Source organism: Anarrhichthys ocellatus, unplaced genomic scaffold (assembly GCF_004355925.1).
Source record: "Anarrhichthys ocellatus isolate YVR2014 unplaced genomic scaffold, GSC_Weel_1.0 scaffold8, whole genome shotgun sequence".
NCBI classification, from domain to species: Eukaryota; Metazoa; Chordata; class Actinopteri; order Perciformes; family Anarhichadidae; genus Anarrhichthys; species Anarrhichthys ocellatus.
The window spans coordinates 9206054-9222433 of record NW_022280038.1 but is presented as its reverse complement, the minus strand read 5'-3'; positions in this window follow the sequence as shown (position 1 = coordinate 9222433).

The following is a 16380-nucleotide window of genomic DNA, read 5'->3' as shown; positions in this document are numbered from 1 at the left end:
AATAAAACAGGAAATACTGAAATGATAAAAATAAAAATAATTTAGGAAGCAGGAAAACATCATAGTATAAATAGCATGTTGAATTGCCTACATTTGGACAGTAGATGAAAGTCCTTTAGGTTGAATTTTCCTTCAATACCAAATTCGTTTTGGTCCGCGCCCCTCGGTGTCTGATACCGACGCACAGAGGCACACTGTAGAGTCGATATGCGAGGCACCAGGCCAGAATAGACCAAACCTTCGTCATTATCGGACGCTCAGATTAACTGATGTAGTATAAATTGCGTGTTGGTCCAGGCATGATGGGTGTTAGGGGTGGTTGATGGGTCAAACAGATGCAAGATTTTTGTCCATAACAAGATTCTGTTCTTGTCCCATGTAAAACTTACAGTGAATGTTGACATTTTGTCAAGTCGGTGTTAGTCACGTGAGTCATTTGTTATGCTGCAATCCATTGTACTCAACTTTAATAAAAACACTTCCGACACGGAGGTCATTCAAGGCGGGAATCCATCTAGCCTGAATTCACCGACACAAACAAACCTGACGTGACAGCACCATGGCGGCACATATAGTGCACCTTAAAATGAATTATGTTTTCTTCATCAATTTTTACTTTATGTATTTGCAGCTGTCATTTCCATTTAGTTGATATGTGCCTAATAGACGTCTCTGTGAGCATGTGGTAGGCTACAAGATTACTCCTGCCGTGTCTTTTAACAGGTTTACCGTGGATTGTTGAAATGTCTTGAATTTAATTTTCAGAATTTAAGGTCTTAAAACTTCTTAAAACGTATTTGTAATTGTCTTTGCTGTTGGTGCTGCGGTAATTGATGTAGGCCCTCGGCAGATGCTTGTGAAGCTCAGAGACTTGCCATACAAACACCAGTTTGCTGCGGGTGTCCATGTTTTCCAGAGCAGGTACACTGGGACACATTAACGAGTTGGGAAAACCAATTTATCATCTTCCGACAAGTCACGAGATTTACCTGAGTTGCATAAGTCGTTAGTCAAGTTAACGTCACCCACAATCTTCCTAACTGTAATTAAGTGGTTTTGTTGCCTAAACCTAAACTTCCCATGAAGTCAATCATTTATTTTGAAAAGACACTATGCATGTAACACCAGGTTTAGTTGCAAGTCAAAGAGATAGGATAGGATTTTAACACCTCTGACAGCAAATAACAGTCAAACTTCCCATGTAATGTTCTCAGCATGTATAGCAAGGAATTCAGTTTTCATTAATATATTTCCTTCAATTTAGTGCACCCTACAGTACATTAGTGTTCCCCAGGATGCATGAATGCTGTATTTAAAAAATGACAGTATTTTACTGTCAGCAGTTTCACCAGCAAGATACTGTGGAATTTACAGTATTTCTACTGAATCGGAGTAATACAGTAAATTATTGTTATTAAAAGTAATTAATTAGTAGTAAGCCGTAAATTACAGTAAAAAAGAAACACTTGACCGTTGAGATTGTGACACCAAGCGTTATGACTCCCAGAATGCATTGCTTTTACAGCAATATACAGTTGAAGCATAACACGGTTGATCGCTGTTAAATTTCAGTGCATGGAAGTCGGGAACATCATCAAGTTCCAATCTTATCTCAACTTCCAGACAACCAGATCCTCCTCACATAAAGCATGCCATGTGTGAAGGACTGAGATCTCTCAAAGTACCGAACCATGACAAGCACTCGTTCCTTCATGTCTTTCACAGTTCTACCACAGGAAGTCACTGGAGTGTATCTCCTAAAATGTGATATAGTTAACGATTTATAACCAACGCCATGTGGGCTTGTTCAAAGACATATTTTGTGATAGATAGTGATAGTAGGCTATGACGTGCTCCAGTCAGAAGCGCACCATGGAGGTTGACAGCATGTCCCCTAGCAACACAGACCCTCAATTGTCAGTCAGCTGCTGCCGTGCGAAACGCCTCCAGAGACCCAAAACGCAGACGTTTCCCCAAATATGTCCAAAAAGTGTAATATCCTCCTTTGATGGTATTGCAGCTACTGTGCACACATATTTTTTCCACTTTTCAGAGTTTATATGCCTTCACTTAAAAATTGAGGAGAATTCAAATTTCAGTTTGACTTCAATGCCGTTAATGCAGTGATGTTGTGCGAGGATGTTGTCTTCAGAATGAAAATAGTCTCTGACAGGACTAAAGATCAAAGGGATTTGTTTCAGTTTGTTCCTTTCTTCTCATAAGCCACATTGAACTTAATGAACAACTCATGAAGGAAAAAGTATTTGGAATAAATCATCGGCATGATCTTACAGACCTTAAAAACCACGTATTAACTGGGAGGAATGGTAAGATGTGGTGACATATGGCTGCTGATGTGTAGCTGCTGTTTCGGCTCTCTGTTGCCCAACCTGCCCACAGAGACAAACTCTGGTAAAAGAAGGAACAGCTTGAGCTCCAGGCTGACAGCACAATTAAAATACCTGAACAGCTACCGTCTTTATGTCTTCGTTTGGTGAATTTATAACACAGAGGGAGAACAGCGTGTCAATTTTCAATCTCAAAATTAAATGACTGAAATGTCAACCGTCAGCTGAAATCTATTGTCATTTTGTACCTCTGCCAATTTACATTTTTTTCACATTTACTTTTATTTTCATTCAGTTTAGCTGCATAAGATGGGTGTGAATAAGCCTATTACTGTTTGCTACATAACAGATGTGAATTTCAAGCCAGCCGAATGTCTGTCTGTTATTTAAAAAGGATTTTTCCAAAACTATTTTAATGTAAAATCACAGCAATGCTTAACCTTGAAATTCAGTGTTAGAACGCCATTATACTGTTGACTATTGTTTGTATGTTTGAACTGAATTGAATTCGCCACATAACGTTAGCTACAGTAGCTGTGTGGACAGTCGACTCATCTAATTCTAAGCTAGCAAGTAAGCGTTTTGTAAGCTACCAAGTTAGCATTTTGTTAGCTAATGTTATTTTAGACTATTTCATTAGAATAAAATTACATAACGTGAATAAACGTGACAAAACGCAACATGAATACAACTTTAATATATTTTAGTTACCAGGTGCATGAACATATATTCTGCCTGATTCAAGTCTGATATACGTATATAAAAGTGGTCGTTTAACCATGAATATAACAACTCCCATGATCCAACGCTACTTATCAAAGTATGTCTGTTGTTGTTTTATTGCCAAGCAGCAGAAATAGATAATGAGCATTTAATGGACATTTATAAAAGAAGAGAGTTAGAAAATGACAACAAAATATTGGGGCTGCCACCACTTAGTCATGTAGTTGACTATTCTGTTGTTTTGGTCTTCGTCAACTAAGATTTCTTTAGTTGATTAGTCACATTTTTAGGCTTTTTTCATGCTGAATGACATGAAATCTGGTAAACACAAGATTTAAAGTAATGCTTTTGCGTGATTCTTTGTGGAGAAACTCAGTTTTACACATCTGTCAATTAAATCAATTTATCAAGCTCCTATGAGTGTTTGTCCACTAAGAATTTCTTTGGTCCAGGACAGCCCTTCAAAATGATAGACCAGTGTCAATAATACAATGATAAACCCACAGTTGATTGAGGAAACTATTTTCTTATGAGGCACAAATATACTTATGAAGTATAATATTCCCAAAAGTATAGACACATACAGTATATATGTGTCTGTGTGGGGTTAAAGGTATTGTTTTGCGTTTTAAAAGTACACTCACTGCTCAGAATGTTGTAACATTAAAGAGATTCCTGCGGTGTATTTAAAAGCTAACTCTATAGGATATGAGAGAGTGAGAAATAAGGCCAAACAGCAGCTTAACATTCTCCTTCTATCACTGTCTGGTTGCACAGGTCAGCTGCTCTCTGCAGCTCATACATTGCCCATGTGTCTGTCAGTGAACTCTCCACAGTGGTTGCTTCTGCTGTTGGGTCACTGGGGCGGATCTGAAAGGTCAGTGTTCTCCTCAGACAAGAGTCCTTTCTGGGGGAAAGATAAACAAATATGAAAGGTTTCCAAATATACAGATGAGACAGGGGAGTGACATTTGCATAGACATGCGACGAATACTGACGAGCCCTGTGTAAAATAGGAAGTTTGTTTTTTTTCCGATGAGTTATGCAGACTCAGACGCTTGTAAACCCGTGGAACAAGGCAGCGGTATTCAAAGCACGGTGCCTTTTTGGACAACTATACGGCATATCCTCCAGGCGCATTTCCCAGGTAAAGAAGAGTTTGACTTTCACTAAGCCCCACTGACATTAAACTTTTATTCAACAAGATTGTATAAATATACACAAACAACAACAGGGTATAAATACAGTAAATATTTCCATAAAACTGGGATTAAAATACTGTGTGGGAAAAGAATCCAACATGAACAAATGGGCTTAATAACGCTGAAGATACAGAGTTATGTTGTATTAACCAACTCTTTTAACTAAACTACTAGTTTCAATGGGCCTCATGCAAGAACCACTCACACAAACAGATTTGTTCTTGAGTGTTTTGAACGAGTGATGAAGGAGAATTTATTTATTTAAATTTTCTCTAAGGTACAAAGATAAATAACGACAGGTCCAGAACTATATGAGTCATGAACAATTCGTCTGCTGTTATCCAAGCCATGGTTTTTCAATAATGGATTGTATATTTCATTACCTTGAAGTGATTTTGCCTTGTAAATAAATTACACTTCATAACTATGTTGAAATTAACCTGTTTAATTCTGCAATTTGACTTACAGGCCAATATAATTATAAAACCATTTTGTCTTTATTTAAGAATCAACAGCACTCTTTATTTCTCCTAGCAGGTCCATTAATTCCACTTTTAAAAAGATCGACTTTCCTTTTTGGATCTCCGAAAGCAGGACTTCAATATAGGACACATAATGGAGGACGTGTAGCTTTATATGGTATTATTGGGCTATTAATTATGCTGAATGTTTGACTTGAAGTGTTAAGAATCTCTAAGAAGTGTTGGATTTCACTAAAATAAACTTGTGAGCATGACAAGACCCACAATCCTCCAGGCTTCTGTTGTCATTATAAAATGAATGACCACTTGGTTGAAGGCCCATCACAACCACACAGGTGCTTCTCCCTGTGTGTCGCTCTATAATACTTTTGTCTTTGCTATGAACGGACATGAGTTACACTGTTCTCCAAACTGCTGCTATAAGGGCTTTTTGCAGTGTGGAGGATTTGGCGGCATCTAGCGGTTAGGTTGCAGATTGCAACCAACTGAAACTTCTCCCGTGGTCCAAGTGTGAAAAAGAACTATTGGGACCAACACCAATACGCAACAACAGGAATATCCCTATCTAGAGCCGGTGTTTGGTTCGTCCGCTCTGGGCTACTGTACACACGGTGCCCGTCTTCATAAAGAGGACCCACTCTGTTTATAGATATAAACGGCTCATTCTAAGGTAGCGAATACACAATAATTACTATTTTCAGGTCATTATACACTAAACAAGACATATCTATTAAAATGATATTCCATTTCGGCCAATACATCCGACTCAATGCTACGAACTGTTTGAAATGAAGTGATAAAGAAAATGTATGGCATAAGAAAAGCAAATACATTAGAGATGCTTTGTGAAACTAAACAATAGCATGACAAAAAAAAAATCACTAAAGACTTTTGAAAGGAATGTTCCCCGTGAGCTTTTTACATTTTCCAACTGATGTCGATCCAGCAATTTTAAGCAACTGTGTAGCGAGGCCCAACTGTAAGAGGGAGAGTTATTTTACAGGCCTTTTGTACCAACTATGCAAAGACTGCAAGGGCAAACAGATAATGGGAATATATCCTGTGAATGAAGCATTAACCAGACTTTGGACAAGTATAATTCCAAAGATATGACAGAAACCGGGCCAAGAATGGACTTCTAAAGAAAGCTACACCAATGGTTGTTCTAGAGTGCCAGCCAACTCACGCATAAAAGGTACAGTGATGAGTGCGCTTTCAATCCAGTAAAAAGCTGTAAGGACCTATAATAGAGCCGATAGCAGCCAAAGATAATGACTTAATGCTTTCATCAAACCCTTATAATCAACCGGGCATAAAAAGAGACGATAATAGGGAAACATGGGCCTTCTCTTCAGTATGTGTGAACATCATTTCCTTAGTTTTACCTGCTTTCAGGACAGGTTGGACGAGGCTTCGCACAGTGGAATTTTAACGGTCGAAGGCTAGAATAAAGCACTTTCCAGAATAGATGATTAAGTATAGTGAAAAAAATAGAAGAAGCAAGAACAACACACAAAATGTTGTGAAATTAATTTTAACTTCACTTAAAGTGCCAAAAGACCATTTAGAGTAACTTATAAACACATTATAATAGTGATTATAATGCATCACAAAAACATTATAATGTTATTAAAACTGTGGGAATTGTAATACAATAAAATCCTTGCAAAAAGTTGGTGGAGACCAAAACAGAGCTAAAAGTAATGTGAATATTAGACTGACATTCAACAAAACATCAGAAATATGATCCATAATAAAGGGGAAAAATAAATCAGCTAATCAAGGTTCAGCCAAGTTGTTTACTGATATTGAATTGTACATCTCCCGTGCTGTTCAACAGAGCTGTCTATTTACAGCTCAGGAAAAAAGAGGCAGAATATTGTCTATCAAGCTTCTCTGAACAGCTTGTGCAACATAATCCAAGCGTTTGGCGGACAGATGTTTGCAATGTAGGTTTAAATGTCTAATATTTACATCATTATTGCTGGAAATCTCAGTTTTAAAGCGAGCCAACTGCCAACAACAGACTGGAGGAAGCCATAAGGCTGTAAACAAGAAGAATACAGTATGTGAAGGAAGTTCGAGGCAACAGGAAGTAGGCTGACATGAAAGCAGCCCATTGTGTTCAGGGTGGTGGCTGGCTGGGTGGATGCTTTTGGCTTCAACTGTGACTTCAAAGTATGTACTTGTCATGGCTTGGCTGATGATCTGAACAGGAAACACCAGTTTAACTTGATCGCAACACTATTCATTCACTTTGCAACAGAGACAACGGAGTGTGATGTTAAAGAATATGGTGACATATCAACACATTCTCTCACCAATGCGTCAAATAATGCCGCTCGGTAAGCGCTTCTAAGCCTCCACCAATGACACTCTACGTAGCGTCAGTTGTGGACGTTTCAAGGACGGCGTGTCGTTACACGGAAAGGTTCTTTTTTAAATAAACTTCCGTTTCACGGGAAGTTTGGTTTAGGCGACAAAACCACTTAGTTTTAGGAAAAGAGGCTGCTTGACGTGAACTTGACTCACATGATTCATGCGACTAGCAAGTCACACGAGTTGTTGGTGTCATTATCTCTTGTGTTTAAGAGGCTACAGGCGTGTGCTAAGTTAAAGTAGCTTAGAAGCTGTCATTAGTTAGAGACCCATTGTAATTATACAATACGGTTGTAACTAACGTTAGTCTATATTCATTTTTAGGGGCAAAATACAGTTATTCACTTTCAATTCATTCAGCGTGTTCATTGTGTTTTTACCCTTTACCATTGCAATGGCCTGTTAAAAGAGATCATATACTAAATATCTAATCAATGCTGATACTTGATGCTAACAGATCAAGGAGTGATGATACAGTACATGCTTTGAATGTAAGCAGACCCGATTGTATGCAGCAGGTGATGGAACATTTATTACAACAATAAGAGACCTGAGACTTGACCTGGACTTGCAGAAAATGACTTGTGAACATCTCTGAAATGCACGAGTGTAGAGACATGAATGGATAAGAAGGTGAGCTGATTAGGTTTCAGAGATTTACATGATTAAATATATCATCAATATCGGAGTTGCGCAGGAGCAACCCTAGAATAAAGAATAAAGATATTAAATAGGGGATAAAAGTGACTGTATGCATTACCCTCCCAATACTGAAAATGTGTCCAAACCAACTAATTTACACTTTGACGTGAATCAATGTGAGTTCACTCGTGAGATTGCGGTTGTCAATTGTGTTTGACTTGCTGCTGGCCCAGTGCTTTTGCACTTTTTCTTTTATGTGTCGTCCTCCCGAACAATGTTTGTGGTTTTGGCAGATAAACAAGCAACAGAATACAGAATAAAACAGTCAAAGTGCCTAAAATGTTATTTCTCTGCTTTCCCCCCTCACACACACACACACACACACACACACACACACACACACACACACACACACACACACACACACACACACACAGGCTGACACACAGAAGATCTGAGGCATGAGAACTGCAAGGCAGGCATAAAATCCGCCTCTGGTCCTCTTCATCTTTGCTCCTCTCCTCAGCAGCACAGCTGAGTCCTGGAGCCCACATCTGAGCAGCTGTAAAGACAAAATGTTTTTTTTTTCTCTTTAACTTCTTTAACTCAATTTCTCTCCCTGCAAAATAAATGTAAAAAAACAGAAAAACATTAAGATTAATGAGCAATTTTGGAAGGAAAATAAAAGCAGAGCCTTTTTTAAATTTTTGGTTAAAATTAGGTCAATGTTTGCTCAGTGTTCTGCATCTTGATACTCTGGACTTATGGATTTTCATGGGTTCTTGAACATCATCTTCAGTAATGGCAGACTAGTTTCAAAGAAGCCACATGCTTTGGTCAAACGGCCCAAACTTCTACAGACTGAATATATATAAAGGGGTCTGACCCTTTATATATATTCAGTCTGTAGAAGTTTGGGCCGTTTGACCAAACATGTTGATCCCGATGGCTTCTTTGCCATATTTCTAAGTGTCTAATGTCATGAATACAAATGAATCCGGCATCTGCACGTCCCGCATAAAGGTTTAAATTGGACAGGACTTAAAGGTTGGCTCAGCGAGACTTGCACCAGAGTAAATGTCTCAGCAGAGGAGAATTACATCCTCGTATCGGCCCCAACAAAATGTGATGCATGGAAGGCGCATAGGCCTACCTCAGCATCTTGTGAACCACTCAATGAAAAATGCGGAGGAGACTTGCGCAGAGTGAACTCACTGGGGGAAACGTGGAGCTAAAATAATCAATCATCACAGGGAATTAGCTATCGATCAGCTAAGTGAGTCAGCAGGACAGCCAGCTGGACAGCCCCATCAGCCTGCTCAACACAGTGGTTAAGCACTGCCCTCTTCCCACTTGGCACCTGACATAAGGATGACTGGGGAGGAGTGCAGAAATTAGCAGGTGATAATTATGCATAGGGAAGCAGGCAGGCTCAAATCGAGGTCAGCAAACGTGGAGGAGGCATTGGGCATCTCACGCCATATGCCGCCGGACTGCTGCAATGAAATGGTGCGTGCTTAGCTGAGTCTCATTATCGCCATTATCGTCCGGGGACGTCTGCGTATACACCAGAGCAAACTTCTGTGGCGTTCAGATGTTTAAAGAATACATTGTAGTATTTTTTATTATTTTTTACACAAGGGGTCTCATTGCACAATTTACAACAAGATGCAGCTCCGTGCAAAGAGGCCGTTGTCCTTAGAAGATGCCGTTATGTGTCCGGCCGAGCTGCTGCCAGCGTGAATCTTCAGGGAGGAGACTCACAGCAGCTCTGGTTTGATGCATTTGTTTTTTGCGCGTATCAAAAACAATCTTTTTGAAAACATACATTATTATTACAAAGGCGGTGAAGATAAAACGCAGAATGTTCACAGTGAAACTCTGCAAAACAATGTGTGGAGGAGACAATAGTGAGACTCTACTGAGTGTAACCTTCACATCAAACTCTCCTGAAAAACAACGTGAGTTATGTTATTGTGTTATTGTGTAAGTAATGTTTTGCAGGAAATAACTTTAAACTTTCACACTTTTCTGACGACCACAAACTTTTTTCTTGGTTTCAATTAGCGTTGTTGTGGAACGACTATTTTCTCAAACGTTCTGACATTAAGGATCAGGTGCTTTACGCTATTTGCAGTTGATGCTATAACATTACAATAACACTGTATCAAATGACTGTGTGATGTGGAGGGGGTTGCTGTCAGGGAACAAACTACAGAGAATGAACACATGACTCGGCCGCGTTACAGCACTTGTCAGCCTCTTTCAGCTCTCATCATCCCCCCATGATGCATCTCACACCAGGAAGTGCAGCAGAATTCATGCGCGAGTCTTTGAGAAATCACCTCTTTTATGTGGTCTTTAACATGACAATACGTTAACATGGCTAATTAAATGAACATGAACACCGTATGTGCAAACTATTGGTGCCATTCACTCATATCCCAGGCAAAAAAAAAATGTACTTTTTTGTATTTAAAACATACTGACATTTTCAATAGTACACTGCAAATATACTATCAAAGACTTGTACTTTCTGCAAATATATAAAAAGTATACAAAAGTCACGCTTTCACCTATTTACATTAAGTTGTTCCAATTTAGCACACAAAAATATACTAAATACACTTCAAACTGTGCATAACTACTATTTAATCACAACTAAAATATATTAAGTATAAAATAAGTTGTTCCAAAATAGCACTCTTTAAGTATACTGATGATTAGTAGGGCTTCAACTATACTCAAGTATGCTAAAATTAAATATACTTAGCATTTTTATTTTTCACCTGGGATGTCAACATGCTGCATCTCTTTTCTGGCTCGTCAGTCTGCAGCTGATCTCATCAACACGAATGTGTGTGTCAAAGCTCATCAAGTTTGAACTATTTTGCGTCAGAAATCACCACCATCGGTGGATTTGCTCCCAATGAAATTAGCTGATTCTATGATTTTAGTCCAAAATTCAAAATGAGATGATATAAGCCTCCAGAGGGAGGTGGGGGGGGGGGGGGGTTGTTGTTGTTGCAGCATTAAACTACAGATAAATAGAAAGAATACAACCTGAACAGGCACAATTAAAAAATGTGATTGTAATTGTATGTGATTAATAGCAGCAGAGTCAGCAAGTCTGGAAACAAGTAAATACGGTATGAATAATAATGTACAAGACTAAGTAATGATCTTAACTGTTTGTATTAATATGGAAATCTAATACAATTATGATATGGAACATAGTGTAATTTAATAATTATGTAATTTATCTGTGTAGCAAGGAGTCTGTCTGCACGTCTTTTGCATAATCAATCAATCTACTTCACAGTTCACGGGTGTATTGCTTGGGACTGCCGTGTCGATAGTTATTCTTAATGCTAGTCATCGATGCCACCGGGGTCAATTTCGGCAAAATCTGATGAAATCATGCAGGAGGGAAGGGAGGCACAGGAGAACCAGAACCAGGACTGAACAGAGCAGAATGTGAGAGCCTCCTATCGTAACAGGAGGTCAAATTAGGAATCTGGTGCACCAGAATCACTATCACTTTTGTCAGTTTAAACCACGGTCATGGGCCCAAGATGCTTTGCGATTCCTTTGCCGATACACCCGAGCAGAAATATCTGAGACAGGCAGCAATCGGCCTCCATTCATCATTCGAATGATGAAAGCTCGTCCTGTGTGGCGAAGCCCCGTTCAACAGAACGACACTCCGAGCTGATTGCAAAGCAGCCACTGCAGCAGCCCCTGACACTAAGGAGACGAGCATGACGGCTCCTTGCGTGACCACATGTCCCCCCAGCAGCAGGGCCATTTCACGTGAGCAGTCGCGGCTAATTAGCGCTTGATGGTTTCATTTTGAAAGTCAGTCTGCTGCATCCAGGCCACAGAGCTCAAATTTCACGGATAAAGTGCGCAACAAACATGATTACAGCTTCTACAGGTGGTCATCTGCCACCGAAATCCCTTCCTCTATAACGCAGCACGAGTGGAGACGAGTACCCACTTTTATCAAAAGGTGCTCCGGTGGTTTGAGGTGCCACGCCGTTAACAATCAGTGTTCACAGTACTGCCACTATTGATAATTGATGTCCTGCATTATTAGCCCCCTTTCAGTGTCATTAAGAGATCTTTGATGTCAGCCGTGTGTGTGTCTCTGGGTCCCACTGCTCCCGTGGTGCGTGTCACGCTGTGGCTGAGACGGGTAGGAGCTGATTAAAATCCGCCACAGCCCAGTGCACCGAGGACACTCAGTTATTTGGGGCCCGCAATGCAGAGTATGATACTCCCTTTCCCCTCTTTTTCTCTCTCGCCGCCATCAAACCAATCTCACCTCCTTGGCTGGTAACTCTTCCCACTGTACTCATGTCACTGAAACGAAAGACAGGGCGAAGAAATGTCTCTGAAGTGGGAACTGAAGTGGCTGAATCTATTTCGGTGAGACTTCAGACAGGTATATCTGGACACACAGGCAAACACCAGAGCAAGTTTTCTTTAGACCTGTGATTGCATGCTACATTACAACGCAACTCATTACTGCTTATGGCAAATTAATTACATGCCTCTCAGCTGAACTAAATTAAAACCTGGTTGTTTGTGATACTCAACAGAGACTGATGAACAAGGCTATTTTTTAAGTAATCCAGGGTGTAAAAACTAAAGACTGGTAAAAGTTTAAGGACAGAATACCTTCTATACCTTCAATAGAATACCTTCTATTGTTACCCAAATCACAACCTCTTTTTCTAACTATATAGTTTCTTACATAAAGCCATATTAATTGTATTACATAATTCATTCATTGTAATTCATATAATGTGAAAATATTGATTGCAGTGCAGTTTAAAAGGCAAGGGAGGCTTTTATTTCGTATGATTTATACATTTATTACATTTTATTTGTGGCTTTCGCACACTCAATAAAGGCATCAACCAATCACATTGTCCAGAACAAGTCAACTTATGCCTCATGCACAGACCAGACCCACTACTTCCCTTCTACTCTTTCACAATAAAAGCGCTGGACATGTAATATTCGTAGGTGAGTATTTCACATCTTTGTGTAGTTAATTCGTCTCACCCCCTGTGGGTCATGAAAAAGGAAAGTATATAGAAATTGATCATATAAAATTATTTTTATACAGGACAGCACAGTTACAAAATTCAAGCAAATAACCCCCAATCCCAATTATTTGCCATTCAAAATATGATGTTATTGAAGAAATGTAATACAGGTTACCATATAAAATACTACATGTATAACATAACATATATACATTCTTTTGAATTAGATAAGATCTGTAACCACATGTCTTCAGTCAAATGACACTGTACACCTTTGTAACATAACATCCATTATACAAACACAGTATGTACTCATCACTTTCAATGTCAATAAACTGCATGTACCCGGGTCATACATCTGCATAGTGGGAGTGGTGGAACAGGGCTACAATACAAATACAACAGTAAGCATAATAAGGTACACTTTCTGGTTGCAATTTACCCTAAATTTGGCTTGTAACACTTTTATGGCACTAAGAAGAGCTTCAGAGTGACTGCATTAATCACTCATGAATACTCATGAATTATTTGTGGCACACCCTCAGGACTGTGTGCCAGTTTGAGCAAAAATACTCAAAATAAGACTAAAATGAGTCCTGCTAATTGCCTTCTTAACTTGAAAAACATGTCCCTAATATGGCTTTTATTAACGGTGGGGAAGATTTTCACAATTTTGTGAGAGCTACTGCAGCTACTGTACTGAACTCTTCAGTCATATAAAATGACGTGTTTATTTATCAGGTAGTTAATTTCGCAGCAGTGAAACCAAGCGTACAGTGAGTGAAGATTTTTAATAAAATAATTCAAATGATTGGCAATAAATACTTAATTACAATAATATGGATAAAGTACAAAGTTTTTGGGTGATTTTCAATAATCTTAAATGTCAACATGATGTTTAATAATAACCTCACATTCAAATAAAATAAAATATGAATAATCAGGTTTTTTCCTAGATGACATTACATAACTAATAATAGTTTTGAGAAGAAATAATAAAAGGAAACTTTTTTTGTATGACTGTTTAAAAGGTGCATTGAATCCTTTTCCGCCACTTTGGGGCAGTATAACAAGAAATCACATATCTTACATATTAATATGTAAGATAATAATAACAATTCATACAATGATTTAATAACCTTATAAAGTTATTAAGTCGAACTTGTTATCAAACAATTGGTTGTTATACATCCAGCAAATACAGAGCAACATTAGCATTCATTTGGAGTCTTGTCTCTGGCTTCATAATGAAGGTTCTTCTAATATTTACTCATCTTTCAGCTGGTTTGGTCTCAGTTAAAGAGTCAACAGTTGACTGCCACTAAGTGCTCCATATGTTCACCGTTTGGTCTGCCAGTTGGTGCTAGGCAGGTAGTGTACAGTGGGTTTATCTGGACTCTTTTTGCTGAAACCCAGCGTCAGGAAATGAGTCTGATTAGAGTGAAGTTTCAGGCCTGAAAACAAAAACAATGAGCCTAAGGAGGCTAAAAGGCTTATGGATAATTACACTGTGTGTGTGTGTGTGTGTTTTTATATTTGATGTGTTTTTATTGGAATGAAACATGCTATATAAGTTATTAAAAAATGAACACATGCAGAATAATGACGCAGCCATACAATCATAGAGTCACGAGTTTGAATACCGTCATTGAAAAGCTGGAACAAGCTGTTAGAAAATGATTTTGTCAGACTGTGGATAAGATGACTTTAATAACCTCAAAGCTACTGTGGTGAAAATAAAAGAAGAAACAGACTGTTGAGGCATTCAATAAACTACTTATTTTAAGGTCTGTCACTGTAAGTGACATCTTTAACATTGCAGTTATTTTGGTCCATTACTAATATATAGAAAAAAAAAAAAATCATGAAGGCTGCTTTAATGTCAAACTATTAGATGTTTTTTTGTGTCCTTGTGTTTTGAGGTTATTTTGTACCTTAAAATACAGTTTACACTCATGTCCACGCTGTGTCCCATTAGTTACTGTTGCTCTGAGATGCATCCTCCTCTCTGTTTGCCTCAGACGAGCAGAGAAGACAACATCTCCCTGTGCACATTTTACACGCCAGCGTAGCAGAAGCACAGGCTTTCCGTTCTAAATCTGTATCGAGCTCTTTGCGTGTGCTTTGCTAACCCAGCCAGTCTGTCAAGACAGAGCCTGTTCCTGCTGGATTGTACACGCTCCCTCCAAGATCCCAGACTCTTCATTTCCATAGCAACCAGTGCATACAATTTGGTTTGCAGAGATCAACACAAAAAAACAACATAAGAATAAATATGCAAATACAGCATATGTACTGTGTACCCGAAGATTTAAGCAATGTGCCTCCACGAGACTGTTATGCATCGTGGCGTTTCTTTAAAACGATCAAGAAGAATCTGCAGTAAGTGTGCATAGCTGTTTGTTTTCTTCAATACAGCATGACGTTCATTTAGTAAATTATGGTCCATTTAGAGTCAAAATAGACCATACACATCACTCCTCCGCTTTCCAAATATGGTAACTTCTGTTCAAAAAATTACATGGCGACGGCGAAAAGAACTGACACTGTCAGCTTAATTTCCATACTATATAGTACACACAAAGTCCCAAGTCTGTTAATTAATCTAATCGCATGCAAAAACATGGGGCTTTTCATTGGCTTTGTTTCCAAACGTTATTGAGAATTTAGTTGTTGTCAAGTGTTTGTCGATGTATTCAAGGTGCTCAATACAGAATTCAGAGCATTTCTATTGCCTCCACACGGCTCTCAACATGAGCCGGCAGCTAGACGCTAGCGGTGCTAATAAGGCACCAGTGCTGAGCTAACGGTGTTAGCCTGAGGGGGAACCAGCGGGTGGTTGCAAGGCCTCTGCGATGACCTTTTTGATGTTTTTTCTTAAAAACTTTTATCCTCAATGCCTGACAAACTTCTTCATAAAATGTTTATTAAGCCAACTTTTTGAACATCTTAAAAACTGGATTGTTTACATCCGTTAGCTTGCAGTGTTCTTACCTTCGTGGCGCATTGCTAATGCATCGTACTTAGTGCTAATGTTCCAAAACATCACCTTACCTTTAAAATTCAATCAATATCGGAGTAACAGCTGGTTCCAAACTTCTCCAAACAGTTTGTTAACAAGTAAATAATTGATTGTGTCTTTTGCAAGAATAGTCCGTTTTTTTGTTCTTATTTTTTCCTTAATCACATTCATGGTTACCTCAAGATGTACAGTATATGAACAATCCTGCCTTTCTCCTCAAATAGTCCTGTCCATGTCATTGGTTCTGTACTTGTATATATATATATACTGGGCTGGCCTAACCCAATACATTTATATTATTCAGCAATCCTTCTATTGTGTCCTGCTTCAAATATCCTTATTTTACAGCAGATACATCAAACAGAGAGGCAGCCCAACTGTCTAAAGAAAAAAAACACATTATTGTGACTTCAGCCCCTCTAGCCTGCACTTGCTGTTGCATTCTTGACAAGGACTCATTTATAAGATAGATTTTGGCCATGTCAGTACCAGCAAACATGCTCGGCTTACATCAATTTAAATTGT